Below are 15,120 nucleotides of genomic sequence, written 5' to 3' on the forward strand. Positions count from 1 at the left end.
ATTTATGCTTCATCCCCAGGAAAGAGGAATGGATGTCACTGCGTCTGCTCAACTGACAAGAGATGGTTGGCTGTCATTGCTCTCTCTTACCTCTGAGCTGTTCCTCTCTTACCCAAACCTGTTGGCTCTTGTAGGATATTCTGGTTTTTATAGAACACGTGCAGAAAGGAATCCTGCCCTCAAACCAGGTAAAACCTGCTGATTTTAAAGCATGCTGATGCTAAATCAACTCAGTCTTCTTACAAAGCATTGGGATAAAATAAATACTAATTAGTCAATTTTATTTTTTTTTACATGAACATAGGGAGAGCTGGATGAGAGCTAGTATTTTCCGAAAAGACATATGCTTAGGTATTCTCAGGTTCGGGAAACACTAGCAGCCCATTTTCAGAAAGCCCTAGGCACTCCTAATTTGGGGAAGGAAAAAAAAAAATCAGGATTTGTATCCCAACACCAGAGGCCATCTCAAAACAGCACACTCAGAACAGATTCACATACAAATTCAAGCAATATAAGCAATAGGCATTAAGCTGAGAAACTTCAGGCAGTAAGCTATCCTTCAGAGGCAGCTGCTGGCAGTCCCCAGAGCCCTCCAGCAACTTTGCTGACAGGGTAGGTAGCATGATGCATGTGCACTGCTCCTAATCAGTGGCAGGGCTGCAGCTCCGCAAAGTTCGTCGAACAGTTTAACACAACGGAGCAGCATAATGCAATTCATTGCAAAGTCGCTCTATTCCCACTTAAAATGACAGCTGGACCATGTTTACCATGAAATTGCATTTGTTCTTATAGTACTTGCTTTTCAGATACTGAGAAAACGTAAATCCTGTGGCTAATGCTAAGCCACTGCCTGGGTAGGTAACCATGGCTCTAGGCTTGTATTAGACACGGGGATACATTAGAGCCTCCGATAGAGCTCAGCACCGTACCTGTAAGGGAAGGTTGGGTTGTGAACATTCCCACTCCTTTTTCGTCACTGCATTTCTGATCCATCCAGACACAAACCTCTTCACTCAGCTCAGTGCACAACTGAGCTCTGTTTCACTGCCAGAATTGACGTGCACATACACAAAAAAACACTTCTACAACAGCGACTGATGCCCAGTGTCCCGGCAGTGGAGATTGCAGAAAGGCACTAACAACACAGTATCAGCCGAGGTGCATTTCAGCAATGGTAATATAGACCACAGTGAAAGAGAAGACACATGAAAACCTATTCCTTTACTCAGAAGCCAAAGAAAATAGGTTAGATATGTCCGATGCAGGGGAAAACTTGTTAGTTATAACGCAGCTTGGTTCAACTGGCAGCCACCTGGTGATTTGACTGCAGCACTCCTCTTCATCCTGTAGGTCCTCAGACACAGGTCCTTCACGCACCATCTACAGCCAAGCCTCACTGCAACACCTTCAGAGTTCTGCCTCTCTGTGACTGCCTTCCTTTACCGTGCATCTCCTCATTCAAAGGACACTCCTCCTGTCACAGTCCACCCACTCCCTTTTGTAGGCCTTTTCAAAGTTTATCCTCACGTTTATCTTTATCCCCGTGCTCACACTGAAAAACTCTCTGGAAAATCATTCTGGCCACAGAGAAATATAAAACACATCCAAGTTGTTTTCTGCTATTCCTTTTCTGCTAAACCTGGTCTGTAGGGCTGTGGTCTGACTCTGCTCCAAGCTCCTTCAGCCCATTGCCAAGAGAGTGAGCCAGTTCAGACTGTACCCTGGCTCTAACCAGACCTCCACAAGTCTCCCTCTGGCCTCACCTTTCTTCCTCCTACTGGCACGAGTGCAGCATCTTAAAAGTGCACATGGCCACAGAACATTATCCACACCGCTCACCTGAGCAGACTGTTGTTTTAAGGAACAAATAACAAAATATCAGAGGCAATATCGATATGCACAGTGAGAAATAGTACAAAATAAACAACAGGAATGTACAAATACATATTTCATGCAAAATGGATGTGGAAAGGAAAACATCTAGGTTTAGTATTTGTGCACTGAGGAGGTAGCTGCTGTGTTGGAAGCTCGCTTACTTGTAAGAGTTCTCACAGTTAAGACATTTAAATTCTCACAGCCTAATTTCCAGCAGTGCTCATCACCTCTCATCGGTTTAATAGCTTCAGGGGGAGCTCAGTTGTATTCAGTAAATGCCTGACTTTCAGACATACTTTAAATTTGTTGTTTTGCAGATCATAATTTGAATCCACAGCCTTTTGAAGTCTCAAAGGGCTGAAATTTGCACCGTCAGAGATGTCCAATTAGCCCCATTTGCACCTGCAATTCATTTACAGGCTTGAAGACACTGACCTGAGTAATTTCCAATGCAAAACTGAGCTTGGAAAAAATATATTGTTTCATAAAATCATTGTTAGGGAATGTAATTTGCTTGTAATGTGAAGAAATCAACCATCTCGAGTGACAGAACAGTGAAATGAAATACTGCTGTGCATTCAAACCACGCCAGCAGCTCCTGGTAAAAGCAGTCCTTACAAACAATTCCAGATCTTTCTTAAACAAACACATGCATGAAACAACAAGGCTAATGCTAAAAACATAGATACAAACGATGCAATTAGTCCAGAGCCCACAGAGGCAGAGTCATCCTGCCTCCGCAACCCAGCATCAGTGTTGGCCTGTTCCTCACCTCTTCATCTGCTGGCAGCAAGGATCAAACTCTTCACCCTTACACCAACACAGTACTGTAAGCAGAGCAACAGGAACACTGTATTAACAGCATATTCATATTTTGTAAATTTGGACTGACTTTGGCAGGGAGTTTAATCAAAGAAAGAGAAACACCAGAAAATCCTACTGCCCTACTGTGTTTTCCACAGTCATTACTGATATTACCTTTGACAGTTTCTTTTTTCAAAGCAAAAACTTAAAAGTTTAGCATTTGAAAATAAAATGAGCTGTTCACTTCACATTGAATAAAACATCTGGGTTGAAATGATGAGGGTTTTTTTTTCTTCTGCAAGGAAGAAAACTACCTGAATTTTGTCCCAAATACATTTTCTTATTTCTTGTTATAAGAAATAGTATCACGTTCATAGCACTCACTGCCTCTCAAGGAACCTCACGCCCATGCTGGGTTGGTGTTCTTTGAGCCTGTGAATCTGTATCTCAGACTATGTTTGCAAACTGATGCACAAAAGCCTGTATGTGTATGAAAGGAACTGAGAGCTACACTGCTAACTGTGTGGTGAAGGGGGAGAAGTATGCCCATAAACAGTTTAGATCTACTAAATAATTCTGCAATTCGTTTTGTGAACCAACTCATTTTGCCAAATTCCTTCAGCATTCTGCAAAGAATGGATCCTATCATATTATCTACCGGTACTGAAATCAGCTGATTATATTTCCATTATGACAAAGAGTGCTAGCAGAATCTATTACAGGAAGGTTTTTATTCTCCTGCATCAAAGCATTCAAAGTATTATTTACACTGTTATGATTTAGCATAACTTGAATACAGGTGCCCACACTTTTCCAAGATGCCAGAATGAATACAATGTTATGAAGATTAATAGGATAAAGGGATGATATCTGTCACCCATGACAGTACTTCTGAGGGAATAGTGCAGAAAGAGAACAACCAATCCGATTTTCCAAAGCGTAGAAATTCATACAGGAGCTGAGCTAGAGCTATAGCGTAGGATGGATTTCAGTACATGGAATGAATAACATGAAGGTATCTCATGTAATCATTATACCACATCCTTCATTCCTGGTTAGTGCAAAGGGAACCCCGAAGGGTAGGAGAGATTCACCCATAGCATTGCTTTGTAAGAATTTTAGCCTTAGAAGGGCCTAAAATGGTCACAGCTTTTTCCAACTTGTGCAAGATGGAATTCTACCCAGGAAGTCCTTTACCAGGCACATAACTTCTGAGCTGATCTTGTTTTTAGGAAAGGCATCCAGTTTTGATTTAAAGATTTAATGTGGCAATGAATCCAGCACAATCCAAGGTAAATTGTTCAAATGATTAATCCCCCCTGCAGCACAAACATATAGCTATTTCCAGACATAATACATCTGCTCCTTCTCTGGTTTTCAGAAACCAGGTGGGATGATTCTACTGGTGCCTGAAGAGCTCGATAAGGCCTGGTTGGCACTTGTTCTGTGAGCTGACACTGGCTTTGCAGGGGGAAAAAAAAAAAGGGGAAGCAAGCACTGCAGGGACAGAGCAGGAGGCAGAGTTGCCCACCCAAGGCAGAAATGCATGGGACAACAACCCAAAAACCACCTGGCTTGCCCAGGACAGGAGCCCCTCAGCTGTTCATCATAGCATCCCAACTCCCCACAGAGCTTCAGTCTTATGGTTTAACTGTGGACAGATTCAAACACAAAGGATACCAGCAAGGATAGTCAGCAGGGATGGGCAACTTCTTAGCCTTGCCCTCCCTCACAGGATATAGAATAAAACCTTCACAGTGCTAATCTGAAGGCTACAGTCAAGAAATCTGCCCCTTTTCTAGTGAGGATGAAGCAGAGTCCAGAGACAAGCCAAGAGCCTTGCTGTAGAGAGCATAATGGATGGATGAAATCTCAAAACTTTTCCATCTTGACAACAGCAGTGATTTACAGCAACACAAAAACTCTGTAGAACAACTTAAAGCAAGGCTCCAAGGAGCCAAGATTAGTTACCAGCCAGCAGAAAATAGGAGTAATCAATTTTGTTCAGCCTGGACTGAAGTTCTGCACCTTTCCTGCCGAAAGAAACACAAAGGTGTTAGAACTTTTTTTAAGAGAAGATGGTCCAAAAAATCACAGCAAAAGAAAGCACTGCTTGGCTTATGTTGGCACTTCAGGCTGTGTAAACCAAACGTAAGTAGAGGTTAGCACAGACGAGTATGCAGACAAGATTTTTTGGTTTCTCTTGGGGCTCCTTTCTGCCTCACTCTGTGCTATTAAGCAGGACCTCGCTCCTTAAACAGCTCCATGTGATCAGCAAGATTACTCAGAGAAAAACACTTTATACAAGAGGCTAAAATCAGACTGCAGGAAAAGCAAAGGCAGGATCTGAATAAGAGGGTGCTTTAGGCAATTGGACTTCAGCTGTGCTGAACTATACCCCGGGGTTCTCACTGCTCAGTGAGCCCTCTTAGCTGCAGAGCCTTATTTTATCTTCAGCAGGTGAGCCAGAAACAATGGGAAGCAGCAGAGCAAAGAGAAGGCTGAGTGATGATGAGGGCTTTGAACAAGAAGGGGTTTCTAGTTGTGCAGAGGTTCAACAAAATTTACCTACGTTGAAATACCCTGCTAGATTAAGGGCTTAGGCACATTTGCAAAACAAAAATGAATTCTGTATTTAATCATTGTATTATAATATTCATTAATATTGAAACAGCTTTGAATTACACAATTACACAAATATTTTGCATCCTATGATTTGATTCAGTAATCTCATTTATTTTAGATTTTATTAGCTGCTTGCCTCAAATTCATTCAGTCAGATACTCATTTGGTTTGCAGCAGTGGGAAGAAGGATTTCTTCTTCCTAATGCGAAGAACAGAACCAGCCCTCATATTTCAACGCTGCTCTGAAGACTAAGTTTTTTCTCCCTGGAGCAGTTACTTTCACAGAGGGAGGTGAGTTAATCTCCTACCTTTTCTCTTACTATCTTGAGGCAGAGAGAATGCACTGGATAAATAACTACAGCTTTTTGCTTGTGGAAGTCCTCCCAGCTCATCAAGGACCTTACTGCTCCCTCCTCTCAGCACTGTCCCTGCTGCAGTGCAGTGGACAAATCCCATCCTCTCCATTGGGCATCTCCCCCACTTCTAATGATTTCCCCTTCATTCCTACCATGGAGTCAGAACACTACAGTACAGACTCACAGACAGGGGACTGGTGCAGATTTTTGCTGCTGACACCTCTCAGATCTGCAAAAGAATGTCGGCAGCTGAAGACGGTTGGGTCTGTCCTTCTGCAATCACAATTGATTCTATGAACAGGTAAGGCAAAGCCCAAAGAAAGCAACCCTCAGGCAGGTCAAGTTATGCAGACACACAAACACACATATTCTCCATTCCAAGAGTTCTGAGTAGTTTGCTTCTTAGAGGGGGGTTAAAGAAGAGCTTAAGTCCCCCAAAGCCACTCCCTGAAGGAGAATATGTGGTAACTTTGAGTTGGATCATCAAAAAAACAGGGAAAATTGAAAATGAAAACAAAACAAAAATGAATACTGTAGATTCACAAGTAATTCTTTGTATGGGTTAAAAAAAGGATAAGGTAGGATTATAGTAGCCAGTTTTAGGCTTTGAGGGACTTTGAAGAGCAAGAGAGAAAGAGAAACGTTTCCAAGGTATAGGACTTCCTTCCAACTTAAAAGGCAGAGGGGGAAAAAAAAGAAATAATAATGGGTGTAATGTACCAGTTCACAGACAAATAAAATCCATACTCATTACAGAAGAATATGTCTGGAGCCACAATATGACATAACCACACAGAATTAATAACATTTGCAATCCAGTACTCCAGGGGCTGAGAAAATAAAACAGCTCTTTTAATGTTGGCAAAAGAGGGTCAAGTATATAAAATAACTGGGAAATACTAAATATCCATTTGTGAAATAAATCCCTATTCTGTGCAAATGTTTATAAAATAAGGATCCCATTAAAAAATAGCTCAGAGATAGAAAAAAAAAAAAACCAGTTTGTTAAACCAGTCACAAAAATTGCATCTCAGAACAAGTACTTCCACTTACCCTTAAGTCTACAAGAGCTGAAGATTTTAAAGCTTCATCTACAAAATGGTCTCAGAAAAAAATAACTATAAATTAACCAATCTAGTAAAAATACATATCTTTAAGACTCCATTACACTGCTGAAAAGTTCAACTACATAGTAATGGTCATATTTCATTTCCTCATCTCACTTTGGAAACTGATTGAGAAATTAAAGCCAGAGTACTTTTCAGAGTCCGTACTGTAATCGAATCCAAACTTTCAAGCCCCTACATAATAATGTAGCTCCCTCCAATAATTAGGGTATATACCTCAGCCTCCCCCCAGCACCTCGTTTGAACTGAAAGTAGATAGCATGGATGTGAACCAGAGTGAACAACTCTCTGCCCTGTTACTGCAGACAGCGCCGAGCTCTGCTGGCACCGGCCGCCCGCCGAGCTAAACTGCAAGCAATCTGCAGCGCTTGCTGTCAGCACAGCTTCTGCCTGCTGGAAGTACCCGGGTCACCTATCTAGTGCAAAACAATTCCACCCAGCTGCTAAATAGCAGGTCACCCAAACTAAGCTGCCCTGGCCGCCTGCAGCAGCTTGGTGGGCTCCCCTCCGTCCCACCACAGAAAAAAATACCCTCCAGCAGACCGTGGATGAACAGACTAAATTTAATTCAACCCCTAAGGGAAATTACAGCCTCAAAGGTGGCTTAGAACCAAAGAAGTGTCTGCCAGTAAGTTCTCAATTGTTACTAATGGCAGATTACACCACTACAGAACTTCTCGCTGCCCTTTTTCCCCTGATCAGGTTGTATTCAAACCACTTCCCAGCACAGACCCGTAGTGTTACAAAGACACAACTTCCACACCACTGAGAAGCCTGAGCTGCCTTTGAGATGGTTCTTTTTCTGCAGCACTGCAATGCCCGTTCACACTTGGGAAGCAGGGTGCAGGTAGGCTTTGTGACTTCTCAATGTCACATAGGACGAATTCCAAGTGCTAACATCAGCCTGGACAGTCCCTCCTTCATGTTTGCTGCTCTTGAAATAGCACCATGCAGCCATTCTCAGCTAAGTAATTCCTATAAAGACCTGGAGCAAGGCATGCATGACAAGAAAATGACCGTGCACTAGAGGAAGGGCGTTGACACTAAGGGGTATTTGAACTACAAAACCAAAACCAAATTAAAATTAAAGCTCCCTTATTAAATTTCTAATTGTTATGTGATGCTGTGCCATCATCTTTAAACCACCAGCATATTACTTTTATGTGAGACAAGTAGAAGAAAAAAGGGGTTGAATCCAAGTCTTTGTTTGGCTTTATTATGTGCGATTTGTTTTTAGCATTCTGAGCATTTAACCTTGAAAAATAGTGTTGTTTTGCCACTGCGTTTTCTGATTGTTACTCTCAAGGCATCTCAGTGGCATCTTTATAAATCTGCTGTAGCTTGTAAATATTTCTTGCAGTCCAGTGTTGAAGACTGAAAAACCCAGATCACTTTTAGCTGTCATGCAATTAATGTAATCCAGAGGAAATTAAAGGTGTGCACAACTGGGACTGCTTTTAATAACAGAGGGCTCCTGACTCACACTTGTAAGTGGAAGATGAGGCAGGGGAATGTTAGACACCACTAAAATAATTCACCAAAGTAGACTTTGAGTCTCTGAACGCTGTTTTATTGCAGATTATATGACAACTAATATTTGGAAAGAAAACATAATGAATGTACTTACTGATCACCTATTTCAAATGAGAGCCATAGCAAATTTACTAAGGGCCACATCATATCACATCATCAGTTGGCAGTTTTTCCTTTCAGTTTCCTTCCTATGTTTCAGCTACAGTCAAATACAGGAAAGAGGTATTTGAGTTTAGGGATGCCATCTGGGACTGGTGGCTGTATTCAAAACACTATGGGATAGAGGGAGCTCAGCCAGTGAGGTACACAGACAGTAGGACACAGGATCAAGACGCTCTGTACACACACCAAGATTTGAAAAACCTTCCAGGCTCTGCCCAGGGATGGGGATGAGATCACAGAGTGCAGGGATGAGGATCCAAGCACTTGCCCAAGAGCTTTGCTATCAGCAGCAGCAAATAACCAGCACATACCACCAAAGGCAGGGGGAACTGCCAAGCGTTCAGCGTGTCAGAAGTCAGATCAAGGCGTATGGTATGGATTTGGGAATCTAACTGCAGGTCTCATCTACTCAGTAATCTTTTCATTCAGTCTATAACCATTCCTAGCCAGGATTCTTTGCCCTCCAGAAGGGCAAAACCTGAGAGGATACAAGACCAAATATTCCAGCCATAACAGCCCCTTAAGCAAATACACAGGATAGTATCAGTGCCTGCACTAGCTGTGAATTTTCCACACGTTCCTCTGCTCTGTTCAGCCCTGAGCCACACTTCAGCAGACGCCTGCACCATCAGCAGAGTTCCTACATATGTCTCTGCAAGCCCAGAACTGCAGCATTCCCTTTTGCGTCTCCTGACCAGTTCAGCCTTCATCTTATCTTTTTTTTCTCCAGAGGAAAAAAGAGCTCTCTCCGTATAAAGGTGGCAGAATTGGGCCTTTTTATGAACTGCCAATATAGAATAATTAAAGCAAACTACATGAACATTTCCAGCAGTTGAAAATTAACTCGGCCATGCAGGCAGATAAAAGCATCGCCTGTTATTTGAAATGTCTGTGGAGCTGCACCTTTAAACGCCATGGCAACCAAAACTATTACTGAGCTCCTTTTTAGATCTCATTTTAAAAGTAGGAAAATTGATGCTTTATTCACTCAGGGTAAGGTTTTCTATTTATTTTTTTAATATTAAAATTTTTTAAATCTGGTATGGCCCTGCTTTTAACAACTAAATCCCTTTTACTACAGCAGCTTTTCCTCCTCTAGCTCCCTGCATGTTGAGCATTTAACCAGCACCAAACATTCCTCTCTGAGAAGCACTTATTGATCTGTTTGCTACTCTTTAGTGTAAGTAAGGCTAAAATAAATGGCTTAGCACGTTTTCTCCTTGGCACCTGATTCCATCAGCAATACACAAATGCTATACGTTTTTAATCAATGAAATAATCATTCATTAATCCTTATTACTAACTTACAGCCGAGGTACTCCCATGACTATAAAGTAGCCACGCTGCATCCTCTTCCATATACTGCAGGTGCTGGGAATTGTCTTCCTTGCCATGGTATAGCTTTGGATGTGTGGCTTACGATCAGACATTTCCTTCCACGCATCAGTGCAGGCATCAGCAAATAAAGAGAAAACTAAGTTTTTCTCCCAGACCAGTCTTGCTTTAACATCAGAAAGACTGAAAACTGTGTGGGAATTACCCTATGGGATCCACCAGCCTAGTCAAGCATCTAGTGACCGATCCCACATACCTCAGGAAAAAGAAGCAATTAAAATTGTGTCACGGAAACAGGCACGCAGCCTTTCCATCATCCTCTGTTATCCATGTCTGTTCCTTGCCTGTGCTGGAAGCCTCTACGAGATCTACAAGACATGTGAGAGCTGCTGAAGCTCTGACTGGTGCAGCCCTGCTGCAGGATACCAGGCAGTTCAGATCCATCAGAGAGATGCTGCCACAGCCCTGCAGCAGGGACACAGGAGAGCATCTTTTCATTTAAAAAAAAAAAAAGAAAAAAAAAAAGAAATGCCTCTTTCTAGCCACTAATCAAGTTTACTTTGGGATTTGACAGATAACATAATAATTCTCTTCCAAATTTTGCTAGTATTACCCTTCTGGATGTTCTTGCTCATTCAATTACAAGCCCAATGCCCATTTTCTTCTTGCTGTAGCTTGGCCACAGTGATGTTCCTCAGGAAAACTTTAACACAATTTCCATTCTGTTTGCTGTCATTACCTAAGTGTTCACAATTTTTTTGAGAAAGGCCAGAAATCTGCCATAAAACATGCAGTATACACCTACCTGAAAGACACAGGCCCCTTTCTGCACACTTCTAGCTATGATTTGCAACAGAGGCACCATACTCCCAAGTGAAACTGTTTATTAAATCAATGACTTGTTCAATAAATTTAGTTCTTCAGCTCATTAACTGTCCCCTCAAAAAAAAAAAACCAGATTAATTTTTATAAGTTTCTTCATTATTCACAGCTGATGCTTAATGTATCCAACACCACAGACTGCTTGCAAGGTCACCAGAGAGAACAAACTGTTGGCAGCTGTTTGGTACCCCATCTTTAGTTCTGCTTCTCACTGACTATTGCGTATTGATCCTCTCAGCCAATTAAAACATATCTGATTATTCCTAAAATAATTTTGTCACTTTTTGCCCATCTTCTTCTTCATCAGACACAGATACATAATTTTTCATGAGAACTTGAATTCTTATTAAATTTCAGCTGAACAAATGTTCATGAGCAGTAAAATAGAGGAGGAACAAGGCCTTGGGTGCATCTGGAGACTATGGGACTCACCTTAGCACTGCCATTGACTTAATGGGTGATGTGAGGCATACAGCTTCACCATCCTGCTTTTATTCTTGGTGTTTAAGATGTACAAGAGATCTTAATTGTTGCATAAATCAGTTCAAATTTACCATGTGAAACATTAAGTAAATATCAGGTATAATTAATGGTGTTAAATATTATAAATCCATAATTCTTCCCACCAAGAAGTTCCACTCTAAGCAACCTTTCCTCTGAGCTGTTTACTGCAAATGTACCTGCACGAGAACCTCAGGCTGAGCAACAGTGAGTTTAAATCAACAAATAACTTCTGCGAGCTTTTTTTCCCTTTTTAGTCCTCGAGAGAGCTAAAACACTGCTGCATAGTCCACGATTTGCACATTTTCACTCACTTAAACATAGAAGTGATGACATTTTCTACTCCATTCCAATCACTTAAAAAAGCAGCACAGGCCAGCTCTGAGCTTTCAGCTCTAAATACTCTTTGCCACTCCGGACAGCAATAAGACTTTTCAGGGATGCAATTTTTACTTGCTGGGTTGCTTATACTGCTGCCTATTAGCAAAAAAAATATGTATACACACACGGGAGTGCACAGGAGCCCAAAGTAAAAAGAGGTTTAAGCAGACCATTCGCTGACCACTGCAAACGTTATTTATTTTTCAGCAAACAACTAAACATGGACTTGAGAGAGACACAGCACTGCTGCAGTGCATACTTGTTCACTCCATACACAGATGCCGAGACAAAAATTAAACCAGCAGCTTTTAAACTTCCTCTTGTCTTCAGTTCCCAGGAAATCTAGCAGCAAGGCACGACCAGAATAAGAGCCCAGAACATAATGCCATCCTACAAACAGTACAGCAAACTGTAATGCCAGGGAGGGCTGCTGAGTGAGCACTAGGGATTTCCTTTGATGGAAGGATTTCCTTTGATTTGTTATCCAGTAGGATATGGATTGGTAAGGGCTATATTAAACACAAGGACAGGAAAAACAGCTTTACTTTCTTTACTACTGGAAAAGACATGGCCAGTCTGATTGAGGTGTTGCAGATGAATTCAATCTCAGTCAAAATCAGGACATGGGCATAACTCCAAAGCCATCTGCTATTGATGGCATTGGTGACATGGAACCAAACATCCCCAGTTACCCAGAACTCCCAGAATTGTCATACATAGTACCATAACTTTTGGTTCAGGAATATCTTACTGACCAGATGAGCTACTGAACTCATCTACCAGCAGGAATTTACATTAATTTTTAGCTTCTTCTTTTTTGTTTTTTGTTTTATTTATTTTGTTGACTTAGTGATGTAAAAGTTTGCAACCACAAAATATAAGCACATATGCATTATTTAAAAAGATTCTGAAGAACTGAGAAAAAAATGAAACACTGTACTATAAACCAAAATGCAGTCTTGTCAGACACCATCTTATTAAAATCTGAAAAGCAGCTTTTTTGTACTGTTCCTTTATTTATATACAGAGAAGGGCCAGATACCACATTAGCTCTCAGATTCATCCACTTCATTGTTTTTACGTCAAAAGCAGCGCTCCTTTTCCCACTGCCAAACAATACATACTCCATTTACATCTGTTATATCATGTGTGCTCTTATAGACAGTTGGCCAACTTCATCCCTGGAGTACATACATCACTACAATTGCAAATCACCAAACTTGTCTCCTCCAGAAAATAATTTGTCTTTAAAACTGGATATTTTGCTAGAAAGTGACATGCTTTCCTAGAACTGGCTTTGACTCCTTCGAGGAGGAAATAAGAAAAAACAGAATTCCTCCTGACTTCTGAATAAGAGCAAGGGATATGCATAAGAAGAGAAATTCAGATAACTTCACTCCAAAAAAACCTAACCAGCTGATTTATCTGACTGTGAAATGTCTGAGGAGCTGCCCATGACAACTATTAGCTGCATACCTCCTGCCCTCCATCTCCTCTTTAGCCTGGCTCTGATGCTGGACTTCATCTCCCACACACATCACTGACACAGAAATCCAGCAGCTCCATGAGAAAAGAGATATCCCAGCACCCAGAGAGTCAGCTGGAAACCAATGAGAGGGAGACATTCGCTGCTAAAAATGTCGTATCTCTGGCAGCTCATCTTAATATTTAAATGAGTCGTAGTCTTGCCTGTGTTATTTACTGCACATGTAATAATTCTGACAAAAAAAATACAAAAAATTCTTCTGAAAATATTTTGGTTCTGTGGAAGTAGAGGCAAGGAGTTTCTTGAGGATTTGACATTTACAAGAAATTTGCACCAAGTGATGTCCCACTGCAGTGGCAACACAAGCAGCTAAAAGCCACAAAATACACAAGAAACATTCTTCAATAATTTGTCCAAAGTAATTTATTATAAAACCCAGACACCATCTTACATAGGTAAAAACGCTTTTGTTTAAGCGACAAGCCAGCTCCATGATAATATCTTATCACGGTATTTCTAAGTGTATTTTAACTCTGTGTATTTTAAGGGTATTTTAACTCTGTTAAAATACACTTAAGTTTCTGTAGTACAGAAACTCAGAGGCATTGCTGACGTAGCCATCCTTTTAGCTTTAGCTTATCCTTTTTACTACATAAACCAGATGAAGTTTCATCACTTCATCAAATCAAAGAGATTTCTAAAATAAACAAGTGACCTCTAAAGAACAAAAAAACATTTCATCCTTTGTATGTAAACCTGAGCTATATGGCTGCCCTTTATGAACTCCACAACTGCACCTGAACTAAAAAGAAAAGTTTCCATAAACAATCAGGACTCGTGCATCCGAAGTAACGAAGCAGACATCACCTGAGGTAAGCAATACAGTAGGATGTATAAGTGATTATCCACTCTTCCCAGTCTGTGTTAACATCTACCTCCACAGCAATTCCTTACTCTCCTTCAATGATGTGCAGAATAAATGTGGCTTATGAAGTTTTCAATATACAAATTGCACCAAGAAGTCTTGGAAATGCTATTAGAAAGGTATTTGGCCCTGTTGATTACATCAGTTCTCCAGAAGACGGTGTAACTACCAAACATTTGCTACTGGTATCACGCCTTACCCACAACCTTCTTTTTAGGATGCTTGTGGTACAGTGACATGGAAACATAATCTGCTGACATCACAATGATATAAAACGAAATTCCACTATCATTTGGGATTCAATCAAGCAGGTTTGGCTATCAGAAATATTGCTTCAGACAATAAGCAGCCTTTATATTCACGTAATCAAAGAATGTAAGATGGCAGAGATGTAATCAAGATACAAGTCACTAGCATCTCCCAGGCTAGGCAGAGAAGGAAGGGACCAGCTCACCTGGAAATAGGTGGCTGCAGAGTAAGGATGAGAGCCTGACGGATCCTCCTCACTTCCACAAAGAGATCGGCACCTCACCAGCAGAAAGAGGTCTGATTTGCCCTCTGCCCAGTTCCACAGCCCTTTGTACCAGACTGTCCAGCACACAGTGCCCAACAGCCTATTTCACCACGTGTCTGTCCTTTTTCCTCTTTGTTTTTAAATCATCTATTTGGTTTTCTGCTGCTCCATGCTCATAAACAAGTCTGAGTAACAGATTCCTTCGCAATGGGATTTTCTGCCCTGGCAACTCACTATAAAGTTCTGCTCAGTCTGGCTCCACAGCATCTGTGTCACTTCTCATTACAACTTAAACAATAAGAATAAATCAAGTAAATGAAAATATGCATCCTGAAGGCCTAATGCAAGTGATTTCATCCATTTTAAGAGCCACCAGCTCTGATTTACCTTAGAACCTTGCTCCTGCCCTGAAGGTGTCTCTAAAGCACCCTGTGACTGATGGCCTTATTTTTAGTTTTGTAGCAGAAGCCAAGGAGAAATTAAAGAAATAAAATGGAAAAAGTAATGAGAGCTCATTTCAGCTTATAATGGTATTTTCTCAGGTGACTAAACATTCATTTGACTTTTGGTAGCATTGAATTTGTTCCCCATTAGGGGAAAATATGATTTGGAGG

General features: G+C 41.1%; 1 long non-coding RNA gene across 2 annotated transcripts in view; it reads right to left on the reverse strand.

Annotated features, from left to right (window-relative positions):
* Positions 1–15,120, reverse strand: part of LOC122176381 — a 130,480-nt gene that overhangs the window by 96,952 nt on the left and 18,408 nt on the right. The gene's annotated exons all lie outside the window — the stretch shown is intronic.

The sequence above is a fragment of the Lagopus leucura genome, unplaced genomic scaffold, assembly GCF_019238085.1.
Source record: "Lagopus leucura isolate 7727_CA_CO unplaced genomic scaffold, USGS_WTPT01 Super-Scaffold_760, whole genome shotgun sequence".
NCBI classification, from domain to species: Eukaryota; Metazoa; Chordata; class Aves; order Galliformes; family Phasianidae; genus Lagopus; species Lagopus leucura.